Here is a 20,790-nt window from a genome sequence, read left to right on the forward strand (position 1 = left end):
TGTTGTAAACGGTGTCGCTCCACCCATGAAGTGAGCAACTAGTGGAATCCTTGAGCTGTCGCTTAAGGCGGGGACGTAGGCAGTATTGGCTGAACCCCGATAACATATCTTGTGCACACTTTTCAATTTCCGCACTTTATATTCCTGCACATGTATGTTATATTTGATATATTGTGAATGATGCGCATGATTTAATTTCCGCATATTATTTTTATTTGCACAATTGATATATGCTTAGAAAGACCTTAAGTTGTGTATTACTAATATCTGGTTTAACCTAAGAATAAGTTTTAAAATTCTAGTTCACCTCGCCTCTTGGGAATACATCAATTCCAACACACATTTTCCACAATATCAAGTGCTTAAGAAGCTTTGGTGCAACTTTTTTTTTTTTTCTTTCTATTTTCAAAGAGGCAATGACCACTGTCAAAGCTGAAATTTTGGAGTTTCAAGAGGAGGAATGGCTATGGAAATGCATTGCATTTGCTCTTTTCGGACATTGTGGCTTAAGAGGGACGCTATAATTTTTTAAAAAAAAACAACTTATTCCCATTTTTTGTGGAATATAATTGTATTTCTTGCTACTTTTGGGCACATTCTTTGGGGTTTTTTTCAAGGAGTTTAGTTGTCTAACGTTTGGTATTGAAGGGGGCTTTGATGTGGTTTTACAAACATTTGGTTATTTTAAGGAAGATGTTTTATTCTCCAATGTTCATAATTCTTTCTCTTTTCTTCTGATGATATTATTTACCATCCAAAAATAAAAGAAAAAGAAAAAACTTCCCACCTAATCTCTTAACCATAGGATCTGTAAAAGCCATAGTGTAGGATTATCCCCTAAAGAAAGACCAAAATAATTAAAATAGGACAAAAGTCAGTGACAAACTCCTCTAAAATCACCATATATTACCAGCTACTCTACTCTTAGCGATCTTCATCTTCCATCCTGAAATTTTCTCAAAAATCTTTTGGAAAAAGAATGGAAGTAAATGTGTTTGCTCTTTTTTAGGCATTGTGGCTCAAGAGGAATCCTAGAATCTTCAATGGAAATCAATTCCTTTCCATCGTTTATGGAATAGAGTTGTTTTTCTTGCTACCTTTTTTGGCACATTCTTTCAGAGGATTTTGTTGTCTAACCTTTAGGGGGATTGGAGAGGGCTACATTACAATTGTAAGTTTGGTTACTTTAGGAAGATGTCCTATACTCCGATGTTCCTAATTCATCTCTTTTCTTTTGATGATATTACTTTTTCTATCCATAAAAAATAAATAAATAAATAAAAATAGATAAACTTCCCACCCACTCTCTCCACCAAAGGATCCCTAAAAGCCATAGAATAGGAATACCCCTAAAAGGAAGACCTAAATAATTGAAATAAGACAAAATCCAATGACATATACTCCTCTAGATCACCATTATCTATATTAATACCAGCCACACCACTCTTAGCCATGCTGATCTTCAATCCCAAATTTTTCTCAAAATTTTTCGAAAAAACAAAAGCATAGCTCAACCTATCTTCTGTAAAAAGAATGGAAGCATAAGCTTAATGAACAAAAAGTGTGATGCTTCAACGTCCTTCCTACCTATCATAAAACCTCTAATGGCTCCTAAACCCTAAGCATAAGAAATAATTCTTCTTAACGCATAAAATCAATGAAAGAACAAAAAGGATACTTAAAACATTGTTTCATCACCCCTAAAAAAACCTTATACAAGGATTGAAACAAAATTGGTCTCAAATTTACCTTGTCCACACCTGCACATGAGCACAAAATCCCTTGCCTTGTAATCCATATAAGCAAAAACCCTCCAACTCCTTTGTCCTATCTCCAAAACTCCAAATTTATGTCATGTGCGTCCAACCTAGTATAACATTGCACTAAGTTTCTTATCCAAAAAAAAAAAATTGCATTAAGATGCATAGTCTAGGATTAATAAGTGGTGCAACAATTTAAAGTTAAAGACTTAAGTGCACCAAGGGTGAAATTTTAGGACCACTGGTCCAATTTTATTGCTTCAACATGATCTGCATGCATTTATACAAGCATTCATACAAATCATTGAACACCGTATTATAATTTTTCAACCTTAAATAACACGCAATATAGCTGTGGCACAAAGCAAAAATTACTAATTAGACAAAGAGTGCATCCATTATCAACAAATAATTCTAAAAAAAAATAGTAACACATGTTAGATACTTCAACGTAACAATGCATATATTGCACGCATGCATAAAAAATATTCATACACACAATTTTCCAACTTTAAATACCACGCCATATAGCTGTGAGACACAGCAAAGTCACTAATTAGACATACAGCGCATTCATCATCAATAAATAATTTTTAAAAAGCTGTTAACACATGCTAGACATTTCAACTATCAATGATTTGGTCTGTAAAATTCAGTAGGGTAAAGATATAAAATTAAGCTAAAACCATACAAGCAGTAAGCATTCAACTTGAAAGGCGAGGTATACAACACATTAACCAAAATATAAATGAGAACTAAAATATAAAAAATAACCCTCACCGAAAGACTATGGCACATCTTAGATGATTGATATCCACCCTTCTTTTGCGTATTATCTGTGCTGATACTCTGAAACGAACGAAAGAGACCAACAAAAAAAAAGTAAAGAATTAAACAAATAGTCTTGCCGAACTTCGGATGAAAACGAAACAGTAACGTATGACGATCTGCTTGGTTGCCGCGAAAGAAAGAGAAACAACTTTTTCATTCCTACAGTCGGCTCTACAATTCCAAAATGTTCTTTCTTTTCCTACTACTTATCGGCAATATTCAACTGAAAGAAAGTTCTCGAAACACACTTTCCATTTAAAACAAGAACAAAAGGAAAAAGAATCTAACAGCAACATCAGAAACGATAACGGGGAGGCGAAATCAACACGTAACGGCTAAAAAATTTACAACAACACTTCTTCAGAAAGCAGGAATCGCGGACCGAAATTAAGACGGACGAAACAAAACCAAAAAACAAACCAAAAAACAAAACAAAACAAAACTCGGATGATGGATCGCCAGAAAACGAGAGAAAAAAAAAAACGCAAAGAGAAATTAACAGATCTGCTTCATCGGAGGCGACTAGAAGAGCGAGGAAGGGAGGGAGAGAAAAGAGAGAGAGAGAGAGCATGGAAACGAAAATATCTGTGAGAGAGAGAGAGAGAGAGAGAGAGAGAGAACGTACAAAAAATATAGGGGAGGACTCTAATCCGCTTTGGAATGGATGGGATGCCCCCACTCGATCTGTGCACGTAATCAACCTTGCTTTTGATTTCTTTTTTCTTTTCTTTAATAATTTCTCGCGTCTCGGATTCAATGTTCTTCCCAACCCTTTTTGTCCGGCTTATCGGCTTCACTTTCTGCGCTTCCAGCCGCCGCCGATGAGCGAGCCGAGTGAGTCGGCCCCTTCGGACTGAGTCGGCGGATTGGATCCTACACGTGTAAACCTGAGCGAAAAAGTCCCTACAAGCACACGGGAATTACATCAATTATAACGCGGTTCTCCCAACGAATAAGATTTCAACACGTCGTCCCTGCTCTCACGGCAGGGTTCTCCGTTTTTTTTATTCATCACCAAGGACCACCGTTTCTTTTTTCTTTCGAGGCATCGGGGAAGAGAAAAGTTCGGGCATTAATAAGCAAAAAAAAATTACGTAAAGAGAAAAAAGAGCAAGGGGAGCACAGCGCACTGCACACCTGTCACCGCCACGTGGCCATTTACATTTTTTTCCGTATTGTACCTTGTAATTTGGGTATTAAGAAAGCGTGAAAGGCCGAAGATATTTTTGGGGTTCGAGCCTGCTGCCAAAGATATTTTGTTTGGATGAATAGAAAATATATTGTTTGGATGGATGGAAAATAAATTTCCCTCTGGTTTCTTACTTCAAAATTTGTTGCTTGTGTCAGGGAGCAGCGAGGATGGGGAGGTTAAATTAGGGGAATGTGTTCATCGTCGCCGGTGTGGACAAAGAATTCATCACTTGCAAAATGATCTGATTGAAAAACTTGCAGCGGCACTATTGGGGGAGCCATGTGTAACACCCCGTACAACTACGCAAAGTTTTAAAGGCTAAATTAAAAAAGAATTTAGAATACTCCGGATTTACAAAGAACTCTTTAGAATATCTTAAATATAGTAAGAATTACTAGATATTTCTACATTGTATTAAAATGTACATATGCTAGAACTTTTCTTGTAAATATCAAGATAAATAGTCTAAAAGAAGAATCTAGACTGTAAATTCAAATTGATCTCCACCGTCCATTGAGAAGGTGAAAGTGTATAAATAAGTGGAGGCCTCATTTGGCCAATCCAACCCTCAAAGTGTTGTAAAGTATTTTCCAAGTAATACAAGTGTCTTTATTCTTTCAAACTCTCTAGCTCTCTCTTGTGAGCTTTGGTGTCCATATAGCAGGTTAGATTGACTTAACAGCACAGTTGGTATGAATATTGCTAAGTGTCGGCATGGTTGGCTTAAAGAAAGGTCTAAGGCCGTGACAACGTGGTATCAGAGTCAAGTTCATTGGGGGAGTGAACATCAAGGAAGAATGCACCATGTCGAGCACAGTTGAGTTGGAGAACCGTGGTAAGGAACAAAGAGGAAGGGACACCAACCCTACTAGAAAGAAGGCTCGAGGCACTAGCAAAGTCTGCAGGGAGGATTTTGCTACTTTGGAGGGGACGAGTTGCCCTCTTGGAGAACTATTGGCGAGGCTCTGCCCCGACTTGAGAAGATGGAAGATGACTTGGAAGCACTAACAAGTCATTTGATGGAGAAGTTTGACCAAACAAATAAAGAACTTGACTCCATCACATACACCAAGGAGGGACAAGTCGAACGTGTGGACACCCTAGAAAGGAAGGTGATGGATGCTATTAGCAACATGCAGGCACAACTTAATGCCCTCAAGGCATCAATTAAGGCAAATAATGTCACGCCCCGAACCCGGAAATGGGACCCAGGGGTGAAAATGTAATCAAACATGTCCATGTATCTAATAAAACATCCAAAGATACAGTACAGAGGATGAGGGTCCGACCCCGTGGGGTTCCCAGGCATCCTAAATACATCCAAACATAACAAAATACACGCAGCGGAAAGGTCATTCTATATATATATATATATATATATATATATATATATGTAGTACCATACCAGAGTCTATACAATAGCAGAACAGGCTCTATCATACAACGTACAACCGGGTGCCCAACACATCCCAAAACGGCAACCCATCAGAATACAGTCCTAGCACTTACCCAAGCGCTAACCGTAGTACACCGACCACTACGCTCCCTACACCAGGACGTTAGTTCCGGTTACTCGAAAGACCTGTAAAAATGTATGTATAATAGGGGTGAGACACCTCTTAGTAAAGAAGAACATATGTTATATTGGTGTGTGACATTTGAGCGTTATCATGATGCAACATACACATAGTAAAATATAGTACAGTACTAATTTTACACAGTTCATACACGCACACACACACATGATCAATAATCCCGGTGTCGTCACAACCATCGGCTCGAAGCCGGCCCGCGACATACGATGCTGGCCCATAGCCAACCCACGTAACACGGCGCCACCGACACATGGCTAGTCCCCGACTCCCATGGCATCGTACTGGCGCTAATTAGTGGATCCACACCCTTCAGCCTGATCCACCAAAATAGGCTCACGCCCTCAGATATAGAGTCGGACACTCTGCCAATCTGTGGCCAGCAATTTCATACGCCCTTAGATATAGAGCCGGATACTCTTAGTACCTCAAACAATTCGGAACCGCGTTCCTACTAGCATTTCAACCAATCACACACACATGCATGCTCATATAACCAAACAAACCACACCCATTTGGTAATCTAAAATCATTGTTTTCCAAACACATACAGTTTAAACATGTCAAGGCACGGCCATCCCTATAGTACAGTATAAATCAACATATACATTTAGTTTCCAACAAAACCAGGGATGCAGTCCGTCGCCCTTTTTTTTCCAAAACTGTAATCATGAAAAACCCATAGTTTTTCCCATTAGATCCCCCCAAATGAGTAGCCAAAACACACATAGGACCTTGAACCATAGTTCCACTGAGTTCGATTTCAAAAATAACTGATATAAACACGATTCCCCTTACCTTTTCCCCGAATAGAAATCCTAAACTCTAAGGCTCCTAAACAGCGAACCGAGTTCCAAAACCTACAATCAACAGTACAGAATATACTCATAACACTGTTCTCTACAAAACTACCGGATCATAATTGAAACCGAGCCTTACCTCGATTTTTCGCCAAAACTCGAAAATCTCTTAAACGGAATTCTGATCCGTAGAACTTGTAGAGAATCCTTCCACGATCCTCGTGGTAACTTCAGATTTATGATTCTCGCGATGAACGACGAAGAAATCTAGAGAGATAAAGAGTAGGGAGAGTTCTAAAGAGAAAGAGAGAAACTATTTGAGTTTTCTTAGCTTGGAAGTAAAGAGATTCCTATTTATAGCCCTTTGACTCAGGCGTCCTCGTCGACAAAATGGTGTACTCATCGACGAGCCTGCCATTGCCTTCGTCGACGAAGCGGTGGCCTCATCGATGAGCCTGAAATCCCCGATTTCCTGAAATCTCTCGGCTTCTCCTCGTCAATGAGCCTCTAAACTTCGTCGATGAGACTTACATGGACTTCGTCGACGAACTCTGGCTTCGTCCACAAATCCTGCTAAATTCCCAATTTGCCCCTCTCTTATTTATTTAAACCCACCCATCATGGTTCGGGTTCTTACAACCTCCCCTCCTTACAAAAATTTCGTCCTCGAAATTTGCCATCTCTCATTTGCAAACTCATTCATACCATCAAACACGTATACATAACTCTATAAAAAGACTGGCGACCACTACAGTGTAGCCCCATCATACACATACACATACATACCCTCACTTATGGAGGAGAAATACCGTGGTTCATATACAACCGTCTCAGGAGTTCACAATAGACACACTCCCGATGACTAACCACCTATCCCAACCCAAAGTAGGATGATGTACAAATACTCAAAATAACTGTGGATACTTCCAGCGTATTTTCGTTTCTAGTTCCCAAGAAGCCTCCTCAACCTCATGGTTCCACCACAATACCTTCACTAACGGTATCTCTTTTGTATGAAGCTTCTGAACTTTATGGTCCAGAATCTGAACAAGTTTCTCCTCATACGCTAAAGTATCCCCAATTTCCAACTCATCATAGCTAATAACATGTAATGGATCCAACACGTACCCCCTCAACATGGATACGTGAAATACATCGTGGACCCTTGAGAGTGCTGGAGGTAGTGTAATCTTGTAGGCTACCAGACCCACTCACTCTAGAACCTCGAATGGTCCGATGTACCTCGGGCTCAGTTTGCCCTTCCTCCCAAATCTCATCACCCCTTTCATCAAAGCAATACGCAAAAATACCTTACCCCAACCTTGAACTCTAAATCACGGCAGCCAACATCTGCGTAATCTCCTGCCGACTCTAAGTTGATTTAATTCTCTCCTAGATCAAACCCACCTTCTCAGACGCCTGCTGCCCAAGTTCGCATCCTAACACCTGACATACACCAACCTCATCCCAACATAAAGGAGATCAACACCTCCGACCATACAAAGCCTCGAACGGTGCCATTCCGATACTAGTCTGGAAGCTGTTATTATTAGTGAACTTTACTATTGGCACAAACTGTATCCAGCTACCACCAAAGTCTAACACACAAGCTCGCAACATATCTTCCAAGATTTGCATCGTCCTCTTCGACTGTCCATCAGTCTGAGGGTGGAACATTGTACTGAAAGTAAGCTTCGTCCCTAGTGCCTCCTACATACTTATCCAAAATCGAGAAGTAAACCTCAAATCTCGATCTGACACAATGGACATCGATATCCCGTGCATTCTCACAACCTCATGCACATACATATCTTCTAACCTACTCAAAGGATGGCCAACCTTCATCGATATGAAATGAGCAGATTTCGTCAACCTATCCACAATTACCCAAATAGCATTCTACCCGTGAAGTGCTGGCGACAATCCGGTTACAAAATCCATGAAAATATGCTCTCATTTCCATACCGGAATAGGCAAAAGCTACAATAGCCCTGCTGGCCTTTAATGTTCAGCTTTCACCTGCTAACACGTCAGACACTGCTCCATGAACTAAGCAATCTGCCTCTTCATACCAAACCACCAGTAGATCTCGCGCAAGTCCTGATACATCTTCGTACTACCAGGATGTACCGTATATAATGAACAATGCGCTTCCTCTAGAATCGTCTTTTTGATCTCATCATCGTTCGGAACACATAACCTGGTCCCAAACCTCAATACACCTCTTTCAGAGATGTTAAACTCTGTAGCCAGTCCCTGTTGTACCTTTTCCATAACCTCTGCCAACTCTACATCACTAGCCTGCGCGGCTTTAATACGTTCAAATAAGGTCGGCTAGATCACCAAGCTAGCAATGAAAGCCTGATGATCACCATGCACCAAATCTATACTTGAACTCTCCAGATCCCGTCTGATGTGACATTGAGTTACAACTGCAAATACAGTCGCAGGTCCTAACTTCTGACTCAACGCATCAGGCACCACATTAGCTTTTCCTAGGTGATAACTGATCATGCAATCGTAGTCCTTAATCAACTCTAGCCACCGCCTCTGCCTCATATTCAACTCCTTCTACTTGAAGAAATACTTGAGGCTCTTATGGTCGGTGAAGATCTCACACTGCACCCCATACAAATAGTGTCGCCAGATCTTCAGTGCATATACAATAGTAGCCAATTCCAGATCGTACGTAGAGTAATTCTTCTCATATTCCTTCAGTTGCTGAGAAGTATACGCTACCACTTTACCCTACTGCATAAGCACACATCCTAGACCTTTCAAAGACGCGTCGCTATAAATCACAAACCCACCATCCCCCGAAGGGATTGTCAAAACCGGAGCAGCAACCAGCCGGTGCTTTAATTCCTGGAAGCACTGCTCGCAATCACTAATCCATTCAAACTGCACTCCCTTCCTAGTCAATCGAGTCAAAGGCCCAGACAATTTAGAAAACCCCTCCACGAACCAACAATAATAACCCGCCAGTCCTAGAAAACTCTGAACCTCCTGCACATTCTACACATTCTTCGACCTCACCCAGTCGACCACAGCTTCAATCTTGCTAGGATCAACTGATATACCATCACCAGTCACCACATGGCCTAAGAATGCAATCTGACTCAACCAGAATTCACACTTCTTCAGTTTAGCATACAGTTTCTTCTCCCACAAAGTCTATAATACTAACCTCAAGTGGTCCTCATGCTTTTTTGAACTCCTCGAGTATACCAAAATATCGTCAATGAATACCACAAATTGGTCTAGGTACTCATGGAAAACCCTATTCATCAGATCCATGAACACCGCCGGCGCATTCGTTAACCCAAAAGGCATAACTAAAAACTCGTAGTGGCTATATCTGGTTTGGAAAGCAGTCTTCGCTACATCCTCAGATTTGACTCTCACCTGATGATATCCTAACCGTAAGTTGATCTTCGAAAAGACCCGCGTCCCCTACAACTGGTCAAAGAGATCATCTAAACAATGTAAAGGATAGCAATTCTTCACAGTTACCTTGTTAATCTCATGGTAATCAATGCACATCCGCATCGATCTGTCCTTCTTCTTCACAAACAATACTGGAACTCCCCAAGGTGAAACACTAGGTCGGATGAATCCCCTATCTAGTAATTCCTGCAATTGCTCCTTCAACTCTCGAAGTTCTGCTAGAGCCATTCGGTATGGAGCTTTAAAGATCGGTGCCTTGCTAGGCAGCAACTTTATCGCAAACTCCACCTCATGATCCGTAGGTAAACCGGGTAAATCATCTGGAAACACATCTGGGAACTCGCTGACTACCCGAATATCCTCGAGTCTCAACTCATCCCGAGGCGGTTCTTGCACACAAGCTAGGTACCCCTAACATCCGTCCAAGAGTAGCCTCCTCGCCTGCAATGCTAACAGAAAATGTGGCGCTGGACGCACACACGATCCCACGAATTTATACTTTTGCTCCCCAGGAGGTCCGAATACTACTACATTCCTACGACAGTCGATCACAACATAACTGAAGAACAACCAATCTATCCCTAGAATAACATCAAACCCCGATATGTCGTATGCTACAAGATTCGCCAGTAGTAGCTTCCCCTGAATTACCACTGGGCAGTCTACCAACATCTTCGCACAGAATGATACACTCCTAGATGGCGTAGTAACAGATATAAAAGAATGGGTTGCACCCGAATCAAACAAAACAGAAGCCTTATTTGAAAGCAATAATAAGGTACCTGTCACTACGTTCCCTGCATGCTTAGCGTCTACTGGAGTAAGAGAGTATACTCTGGTCGGAGCTGTATTCATCTGAACGGTTCCTCGAGGTGTCTGATTACTCCCTTGATTCACACTAAATGCTAGCACATCTCACTATGGCGCACGACAATCACAAAACATGTGACCTGGCTGGCCACAGTTGTAACAGTTACCCCCAAATGACCGGCACTGACCCTCGTGCCACTTGTGGCATCTGGTACAACGACCACTAGTCTGGCTCATCTGAGAATCCTAGCACCTGGTATTCTGATAGTTGCCCGAGCCCTTGTTTCTCTTCTTCCACGATCCCTGATGAGATCCTGTCTGAGAACTAGAAGGTACTGTCCTCTTCCTCAATTCCTAATCCACCTCGTCCTCTCGGATACCGATCTTAATCACCGTGGCTTTATCCACCAACACCAAGAACTTGCGGATCTGAAACATACCCACAAATCTGCGGATATCCTTCCTCAAGCCCTTCTCCAATCTTCGAGTCTTCTCATACTCGCTCGAGATCAAACACGGCGCAAAGCGGGACAACTCTATGTACTGAGCCGCATACCCCTGCACTGTCATACTCCCCTGAGTCAGAGCAGAAAACTCATCCACCTTCGCATCACATACAGAAGCCGGGAAGTATCTACTAAAGAACACCTCCTTGAAACAGCTCCATGACATCTCCTTAGGACCGCCCCTCTATTTCTCTAGCAGATTCATTGCAATCCACCATCGACATGCCTCCCCAGATAGCTAGAAGGTGGCATAGAGGACTCGCTGCCTATCCGTGCAATGCAGGACCTCCAAGATCCTCTTAGTCTTCTCCACCCAATCCTCTACTATCGTCGGGTCAGGTTCCCCAAAGAATGTCGGAGGGTGCATGTAACGACCTGCTTAACTTATCACATAATAAACATAAATAATAATAACATCAACCCCAACCTATAAGAAGCGGGGATAGCCTGACATAAACAGCGGAAACCTAAGCAGTAGAAAAAAAATAAATTACATTACATCCATCAAACCATTAATCACATAATACCAGAGTCTACTACATTCCCAAAATACAGTATTTGAACACAATCTCCAAAACATCAAAAAAGACCTAGGATCTTACAACAAAAATCTTCTAATCCTAGATCAAAGCTTACCCTTCTAGCAAGGAAGCTCAACTCACTCGATGGCGGCCAAGACTCGCTGGTCTTTCAGGGTCTCCTAAAAAATTAATTAAGTTCGGGGGTGAGACACATCTCATTAAGGGAAAATAAACTAAATGCAGCTGTGTGGCAACATGAATATATAATGCAGTTATACATATACATTACATTTCATATATCTGTAAACATTCGTCATAACATACTGAATCATCATATACTTTCATATTTTTCTAGTAACTCATATCATTCATAAATCATCTGTTATATCTGATAATACTGAAAACATACCCAGGATGAATATATAATGCAGTTATACATATACATTACATTTCATATATCTATAAACATTCGTCATAATATGCTAAATCATCATATACTTTCATATTTTTCTAGTAACTCATATCATTCATAAATCGTCTGTTATATCTGATAATACTAAAAACATACCCAAAATGAATAGTTAGTTGATGTCATGTATTACCCCCCATGACGAGTTGTGCAGCTCGAAGGCGGGACTGCCTAGTCAAAAATGTCTGTAAGTACGATGGACCCGCCGCACCCTGGTCCGGACTGCCAAGAGGACGTCTACAACTCTACACTAAAAGTCACATCGACTATCTATCTCCAACCCCCTTGTGGGTGGTTAGCACAAGTCTGAACATAGATATCTGATCTATATAGCTACGGTACCGAGCTCCTAAAACTGAACTAAACTAACATCCGGGTTGCAATAACATATAATACATGATATTATAGCATTTTTCATAATTTCATAAATACAGCCTCACGCTGAACATTTCATAATTACGGCCTCGTGCTGAACATTTCATAAATACAATCTCGTGCCAAACATTTCATAAATACAATCTCGTGCCAAACATTTCATAAATATGGACTTATGCCAAACATTTCATAAATACGGCCTCGTGCCGAACATTTCATACATATCATTTTGAAAATAAATCAATTATCATGTATTTTCAAAACTATAATGTACTGCATTATTTCATAATTCCTGAAAACATGTTTTACTCGTAAAATCTTCCATATCATAATACTTTTCATGAAAAATAACATTCATGCCACACAAAGCTGGGTAAATCATACATTTCATTCTAAAATCATAATTCCCATACAACAGCAGTATTTTCCCAAATATGCATTTATTCCATAATATTCAAATATTGTACATATTTTTCAGAAAATCAATTTGCTCAAATAATAGTAATTTACGTGAAAAATAACTACTTTGGTTTATTCCCTTACCTGGCTATTGAGAAAGCCTCTAAAAATCTCGATCTAACACTCGTAGGGTTTCCTGATCAATGCCCTAAAAACGACAACCCCCAGAATTAAATATCAGTATTTCTTCGTAAACATCATTTCTTACAACTATGGTAAGACCAAACTTGGCATAAAAAGCCTTACCTCAACTTAGGGACGAATTTCAACTCAGCTCTACTGACGATCCGCTCTGGCAGATATGGAGAGAACCTCTCCAAGAGCATCGTAGTGACTTCAGATCATCAAACCGGCGTAAATCCGGCCCGAAATCAAAGAAAGAAGGAGAGGGAGCGGGAGGGAGGAGAGAGAGGAAGTTCCTGCGCTGAATTTCATCAAAAAATCTGAGTTTTCACTATTTATAGGGTTGGATTCGTCGACGAGCCACGTCATCTTGTCAACGAGTCCTTTAATAATTTCGTTGACGAAATGCACTCCTCATTGACAAAATTCAGACTGCCTAAAACCTCTCTCGGTATTTCCTCGTCGACGAGACATGTCACCTTGTCGACGAGCCCAAGTACAATTTCGTCGACGAACGCTTTGCGTTCGTCTACAAGGCCTACTACCTCCTTCTCTTCTTGTTTCCATTTTTCACCCTCTTAATCATTATTTAAATACTATTACTCTTCGGGTCATTACATTCTCCCCTCCTTATAAAATTTCGTCCTCAAAATTTACAATTCATGTAATCTATCGTCCCTTGAAGGCAAAATGGTCTACTTATTTTATTACTTACCCTCACTTATGGCGGAGGAATACCGTGGTTACATTCTAAGTCCTGGGAGATTACATATACCAAAAGAAAATTTGCCCCAAAACTAAAATACCTCTTACTACTAGGGTATTACATGTACCTGCAAAAGAAACATTACATATTTACTTACATTTCTTATTTACATATGGACTTCTTGGAATAATTGCAAGTATTTCTATCTGATTTGTTCCTCAAGCTCCTAAGAAGTCTCTTCTACTACATGATTCCTCTATAAAACCTTTACCAGCGGAATCTTCTTATTACGTAGTTCCTATTCTTTTCTGTCTAAAATCTGCACTGGTACCTCCTCATAGACTAGCAAATCACTGAGCTCTAACTCACCATAGCTGATAATATGAGAAGGATCTGTGATGTATTTCCTCAACATAGATACGTGGAATACGTCGTGCATCTTGGATAGTGTAGGTGGCAATGCTAGCCTATAGGCCACCGGCCCCACTTTCGCTAAAATCTCAAACGGACCGATAAACCTAGGGCAAAGTTTACCCTTCCTACCAAACCTCATAACTCCTTTTAACGGAGTTATCTTCAAAATACGCGATCACCCACATCGAACTCCAAATTCGTGCGGCGATTGTCGGCATAACTCTTCTGTCGGCTCTAAGCTGCACTGATTCTATCCCTGATAAGTTGAACTTTATCGTACGCCTGTTGTACCAGCTCTGGCCCCATAACTCGCTGCTCACCCATCTCGTCCCAATACAAAGGAGATCAACATCTCCTACCGTACAATTCCTCAAACGGTGTCATGCCAATATTGGACTGGTAACTGTTATTATATGCGAACTCTACTAGCAGCATGAACTGAGTTCAACTACCCCCAAAATCTAAAACACATGCTCAGAGCATATCTTCTAGTATCTGTATTTTCCTCTCAATCTGCCCATTCGACTGAGGATGGAATGTCGTGCTAAACGATAGCTGAGACTCTAAAGCTTCCTGCAAGCTTCTCTAAAACCGTGACGTGAAACGCGGGTCTCGATCTGACACTATGGATACTGGCACTCCATGAGAACGAACTATCTCTTGGACATAAATCTCTGCCAATCGACTGAGGGGATAGCTAATCTTGATAAGGAGAAAATGGGCGAACTTAGTCAACCGGTCTACTATCACCTAAATCGCATTCTGGCCATGCGATGTCGACGACAGCCCTGAAATGAAATCCATGGAAATATGATCCCACTTCCACTCTGGGATAAATAACGGTTGCAACTGGCCTGCCAGCCTCTGGTGCTCAGCTTTCACCTATTGGCATGTCAAGCACTAGGCTACATACTCGGTTATTTCTCTTTTCATACCACTCCACCAGTAAATCTCTCGTAGATCCCTATACTGAATCATCATATACTTTCATATTTTTCTAGTAACTCATATCATTCATAAATTGTCTGTTATATCTGATAATACTGAAAACATACCTAGGATGAATAGTTAACTGATGTCATGTATTACCCCCCATGACGGGTTGTGCAGCTCGAAGGTGGGACCCGACTATGGCTGACCGACCACTGTCGAGTCAAAAATGTCTGTAAGTACGATAAGCCCACTGCACCCTGGTCTGGACTACTAGGTGGATGTCTACAACTCTACACTGAAAACCACATCGACTATCCATCTCCCACCCCCTCGTGGGGTGGTTAGCACAAGTCTGAACATAGATATCTGATCTATATAGCTACGGTACCGAGCTCCTAAAACTGAACTAAGCTAACATCCGGGTTCTAATAACATATAATACATGATATTATAGCATTTTTCATAATTTCATAAATACGACCTCGCGCCGAACATTTCATAATTATGGCCTCATGCAGAACATTTCATAAATACGGTCTCGTGCTGAACATTTCATAAATACGGCCTTGTACCGAACATTTCATAAATACGGTCTCGTGCCGAACATTTCATACATATCATTTTGAAAATAAATCAATTATCATGTATTTTCAAAACTAAAATGTACTGTATTATTTCATAATTCCTATAAACATGCTTTACTCATAAAATCTTCCATATCATATTACTTTTCATGAAAAATAACATTCATGCCACACAAAGCTGGGTAAATTATACATTTCATTCTAAAACCATAATTCCCATTCAACAACAATATTTTCCCAAAATATGCATTTATTCCATAATATTCAAATATCGTACATATTTTTTAGAAAATCAATTTGCTCATAAATAATAGTAATTTGCATGAAAAATTACTACTTTAGTTTATTCCTTTACCTAGCTACTGAGAAAGCCTCTAAAAATCTCAGTCTAACACCCGTAGGGTTTCCTAAACAATGCCCTAAAATGATAACCCCCAGAATTAAGCATCAGTATTTCTTCGTAAATATCATTTCTTACAACTATGGTAAGACCAAATTTGGCATAAAAAGTCTTACCTCAACTTAGGGACGAATTTCAACTCAGCTCTACTAACGATCTGCTCCGATAGATATGGAGAGAACTTCTCCAAGAGTGTCATAATGACTTCAGATCGTCAAACCGGCATAAATCCGGCCCGAAATCGAAGAAAGAAGGAGAGAGAGCCAAAGGGAGGAGAGAGAGGGAGTTCCTACGTTGAATTTCATCAAAAAATCTGAGTTTTCACTATTTATAGGGCTGGATTCGTCGACGAGCCACGTCATCTCGTTGATGAGTCCTTTAATAATTTCGTCGATGAAACCCACTCCTCATTGAAAAAATTCAGACTGCCCAAAACCTCTCTCGGTATTTCCTCGTCGATGAGACATGTCACCTTGTCGACGAGCCCAAGTACAATTTCGTCGACGAACGCGAATTCTCTTCTTATTTCCATTTTTCACCCTCTTAATCATTATTTAAATACTATTACTCTTTGGGTCATTACAGTGCATGCATGTGAACCTCTCAATGGTGTACCCCACAGCAATAGGAGAGCGCTCGCGTCTCCTCACACTCCGCCCGATCTCCCGTAACACTTGCCTCGTCAAACCTCGAGGCACAGAAGGAGACTCATCACTCGTAGTCTCCTCGGAGCCACTTTCCAGGTCATTATCCTTGGGCTCCATTCTTCAACACAATAGGAACCTATCAGTACCTCTACAACATGTACAGTTAACACAATGATCTACACTAATCGTGTTAACTACTCCCTGCCAGGTCTAGGTCTGTCCTATCGCACTAACACGAAAGTCATCAATGATCTGCCCTGCTTTTACCGGAATTTTCATCCCAGGAAAAACACGGAATACCATTGACAAATCCCGGTCTAGCAACCGAACAACCCTTAACCAATTCTACTCATATCCATCATCATATACTCTGGTTTGTACTCATAGCTAAGCCTAACCAAGTCTACAAGACCTAACAACTTGGTTAGCTCTGATACCAAACTATCACGCCTCGAACCCGAAAATGGGACCCAGGGGTGAAAATGTAATCTAACCTGTCCCTGTATCCAATAAAACATCCAAAGATACAGTATAGAGGATGAGGGTCTGACTCGTGGGGTTCCCAGGTACCCTAAACACATCCAAACATAACAAAATACACGCAGTGGAAAGGTCATTCTATATATATATGCAGTACCATACCAAAGTCTATACAAGAGCAGAACAGGCTCTATCATACAACGTACAACCGGGTGCCCAACACATCCCAAAATGGCAACCCATCAAAACACAGTCCTAGCACTTACCCAAGCGCTAATCGCAGTACACCGGCCACTACGCTCCCTACACCAGGACGCTAGTTCCGGTTACTCGAAGGACCTGTAAAAATGTACGTATAGTAGGGGTGAGACACCTCTCAGTAAGGAAGAACACAGGTTATATCGGTGTGTGGCATTTAAGTGTTATCATGATGCAACATACACGCAGTTAAATGCAGTCTAGTACTTTTACACAGTGCATGCACGCACACACACACACATGATCAGCAATCCTGGTGTCGTCACACCGATCGGCCCGAAGCCGGCCCGCGACATACGATGTTGGCCTGTGGCCAACCCGGGTAACACGGCGCCACCGGCACATGACTAGTCCTTGCCTCTCATGACATCGTACCAGCGCTAACTGGTGGATCCACACCCTTCAGCCTGATCTGTCGAAATAGGCTCACGCCCTCGAATATAGAGCTAGACACTTTGCTAATCTATGGCCAGCAATTTGATACACCCTCGGATATAGAGCCGGACACTCTCAGTACCTTGAACAATTCGGAACCGCGTTCCTACTAGCATTTCAACTAATCACACACACATGCATACTCATATAACCAAACAAACCACACCCATTTGGTAATCTAAAATCACGGTTTTCCAAACACATACAGTTTAAACATGTTAAGGCACGACCATCCCTATAGCATAGTATAAATCAACACATACATTTGGTTTCCAACAAAACCAAGGATGCAGCCCATCGCCCCTTTTTTCCCAAAATTGTAATTATGAAAAACCTACAGTTTTTCCCTTTAGATCCCCCCAAATGAGTAGCCAAAACACACACAGGACTGTGAACCATAGTTCCACCGAGTCCGATTTCAAAAATAATCGATATAAACACGATTCCCTTTACCTTTTCCCCGAATAGCAATCCCGAACTCTACGGCTCCTAAAAAGTGAACCGAGTTCCAAAACCTACAATCAACAATACAAAATATACTCACAACACTGTTCTCTACAAAACTACCGTATCAGAATTGAAAACTGAGCCTTACCTCGATTTTTCGCCAAAACCCATAAATCTCCGAAACGAAATTCCGATCTGTAGAACTTGTAAAGAATCCTTCCACGATCCTTATGGTAACTTCAGATTTATGATTCTCGCGATGAACGTCGAAGAAATCTAGAGAGATAGAGAGTAGGCAGAGTTCTAGAGAGAGAGAGAGAGAAAAGATATTTGAGTTTTCTTAGCTTGGAGGTAAAGAGATTCCTATTTATAGCCCTTTGACTCAGGCGTTCTCATTGACGAAATGGTGTACTCGTCGACAAGTCTGCCATTGCCTTCGTTGACGAAGCAGTGGCCTCGTCAACGAGCCTGAAATCCCTAGTTTCTCGAAATCTCTTAGCTTCTCCTCGTCGACGAGCCTCTAAACTTCATTGACGAGACTTACATGGACTTCGTCGATGAACTCTGGCTTCATCGATGAATCCTACTAAATTCTCAATTTGCCCCTCTTATTTATTTAAACCCACCTATCACGGTTCGGGTTCTTACAAATAAGGGGCAGCCGACATTCGTTGCTAGTACTAGTGGGATCAAGGTTGTCCCCAAGGTTGACTTGCCCAAGCGAAAGGAGTTCAAAGGCATTCGAGATGCCAAAGAGGTAGAGAACTTCCTATGGTAGGTGGAGTGATACTTTGAAGGCTTAAACCTCGAGAAGGAACAAGTCAAGGTACGTACTACTTCTCTCTTTCTCTTTGATAATGTTATCCTTTGGTGGCGTAGGAAACACGCCGATATGGAGAAGGGGTTATACTCCATAAAGACTTGGGAGGATTTTAAGAAGGAGTTGAAGAGGCAATTCTTTCCTGAAAACGTGGTCTATGAGGCAAGAAATAAGCTTAAACAACTTAAACATAAGACCACCATCAGTGACTATGTTAGGGAATTCACAACTCTTATGCTTCAAATCCCTAATCTAGCTGCTGAAGATCTCCTCTTCCACTTCATTGGTGGTCTCCAAAATTGGGTTAAGCAAGAGTTACAATGACGAGGAGAAAAGGATGTGGATGAAGCCATTGTTGTGGCAAAGTCCCTTATGAAGTACCAACGAAATGAACACCCCAAGTCAAAGAATTCCAAAGGGAACATTGGAAAAGGTGGGGGAGGTAAGGGAAAGCAGCCAGCTAAGGGAGGAAACTTCAAGTCCCCCTCAAGGCAAAAGTTTGAGGATAAAAAGAAGAGCTCTACAAAGGCTATTATCTTCTTTGTGTGCAAGGGTACCCAGTGTATGAGGAAGTGCCCTAAGCTTGGATTCTTTGCATCTATTATGCAAGAATGTGAAGCCCAAGATAGCCCCGAACAAGTTATGAGTCATGTTGGCTCTCTACAGCTCCTTAATGCTTTGAAAGCCAAGCCCCAAGCAACTAGTAACAAAGGGCTTATGTATGTTGAGGCAATAATCAATGGGTGGTTGACCCAAGCTATGGTGGACACAGGTGCCACCCATAATTTTGTCACTCCAAAAGAAGCCACGAGGATTAGCTTAAAGGTGTTGAATGGAGATGGATAGGTTAAGACAGTTAATGCAAGTGTCAAGCCTATATATGGCATGGACTTCTTAAGGAAGGTAAATGCGGTTCCAATACCATATTGTGATACAATGTGTATCCTAGAGAAGGAGTCTCCATGCATGGTTCCCGCGTCCACTGGACCAAAGCCCACCAAGATGTTGTCCGCCATACAGGTTGAGAAGGGGTTAAAGAAAGGAGAATGCACCTACCTTGCGGCCCTGAAAGACAATGACCTTGTAATAGATGGAAGTAAGGAACTTCCTAACATTATCAAGGAAGTCCTTGAATAGAACAAGGATGTAATGCCACCAGAGTTGCCTAAGTGGTTACCACCCAAGAGAGAGGTGCATCATAAGATTGAGTTGGAGCCTAGTGCAAGGCCACCTTCCTTGGCACCTTATCGTATGGCACCCACAGAATTAGAGGAGCTATGGAGACAGTTAAAGGGATTACTGGATGTAGGTCAAATCTAACTGTCAAAAGCACCTTATAGGGCACCAGTCTTATTCCAAAAGAAGCACGGTGGAACGTTGAGATTAATGCATTGACTATTGGGCCCTCAATAAGGTAACTATAAAAAAAAAAAATATCATATTCCTTTAATAGCTGACTTGTTTGATAGGCTTGGGAAAGTTAAATACTTCTCAAAGGTGGATCTAAGGTTGAGATCTTAACAAGTTTGAATTGCAGAGGGAGACGAACCGAAGACCACCTGTGTAACACAGTTTGGCTCATTTGAATGGTTGGTAATGCGTTTGGGCTTAACCAATGCTCCTACCACATTTTACACCCTCATGAATGAAAATTTCCACCCATATCTTGATTAGTTCGTAGTAGTATACTTAGATGACATAGTCATCTATAGCAACACACTTGAGGAGCATGCCAACCATCTACGAATTGTGTTTAAGGTATTGAGGGAAAATGAAATATA

The sequence above is a fragment of the Malania oleifera genome, chromosome 8 (genome assembly GCF_029873635.1).
Source record: "Malania oleifera isolate guangnan ecotype guangnan chromosome 8, ASM2987363v1, whole genome shotgun sequence".
Taxonomy (NCBI): Eukaryota; Viridiplantae; Streptophyta; class Magnoliopsida; order Santalales; family Ximeniaceae; genus Malania; species Malania oleifera.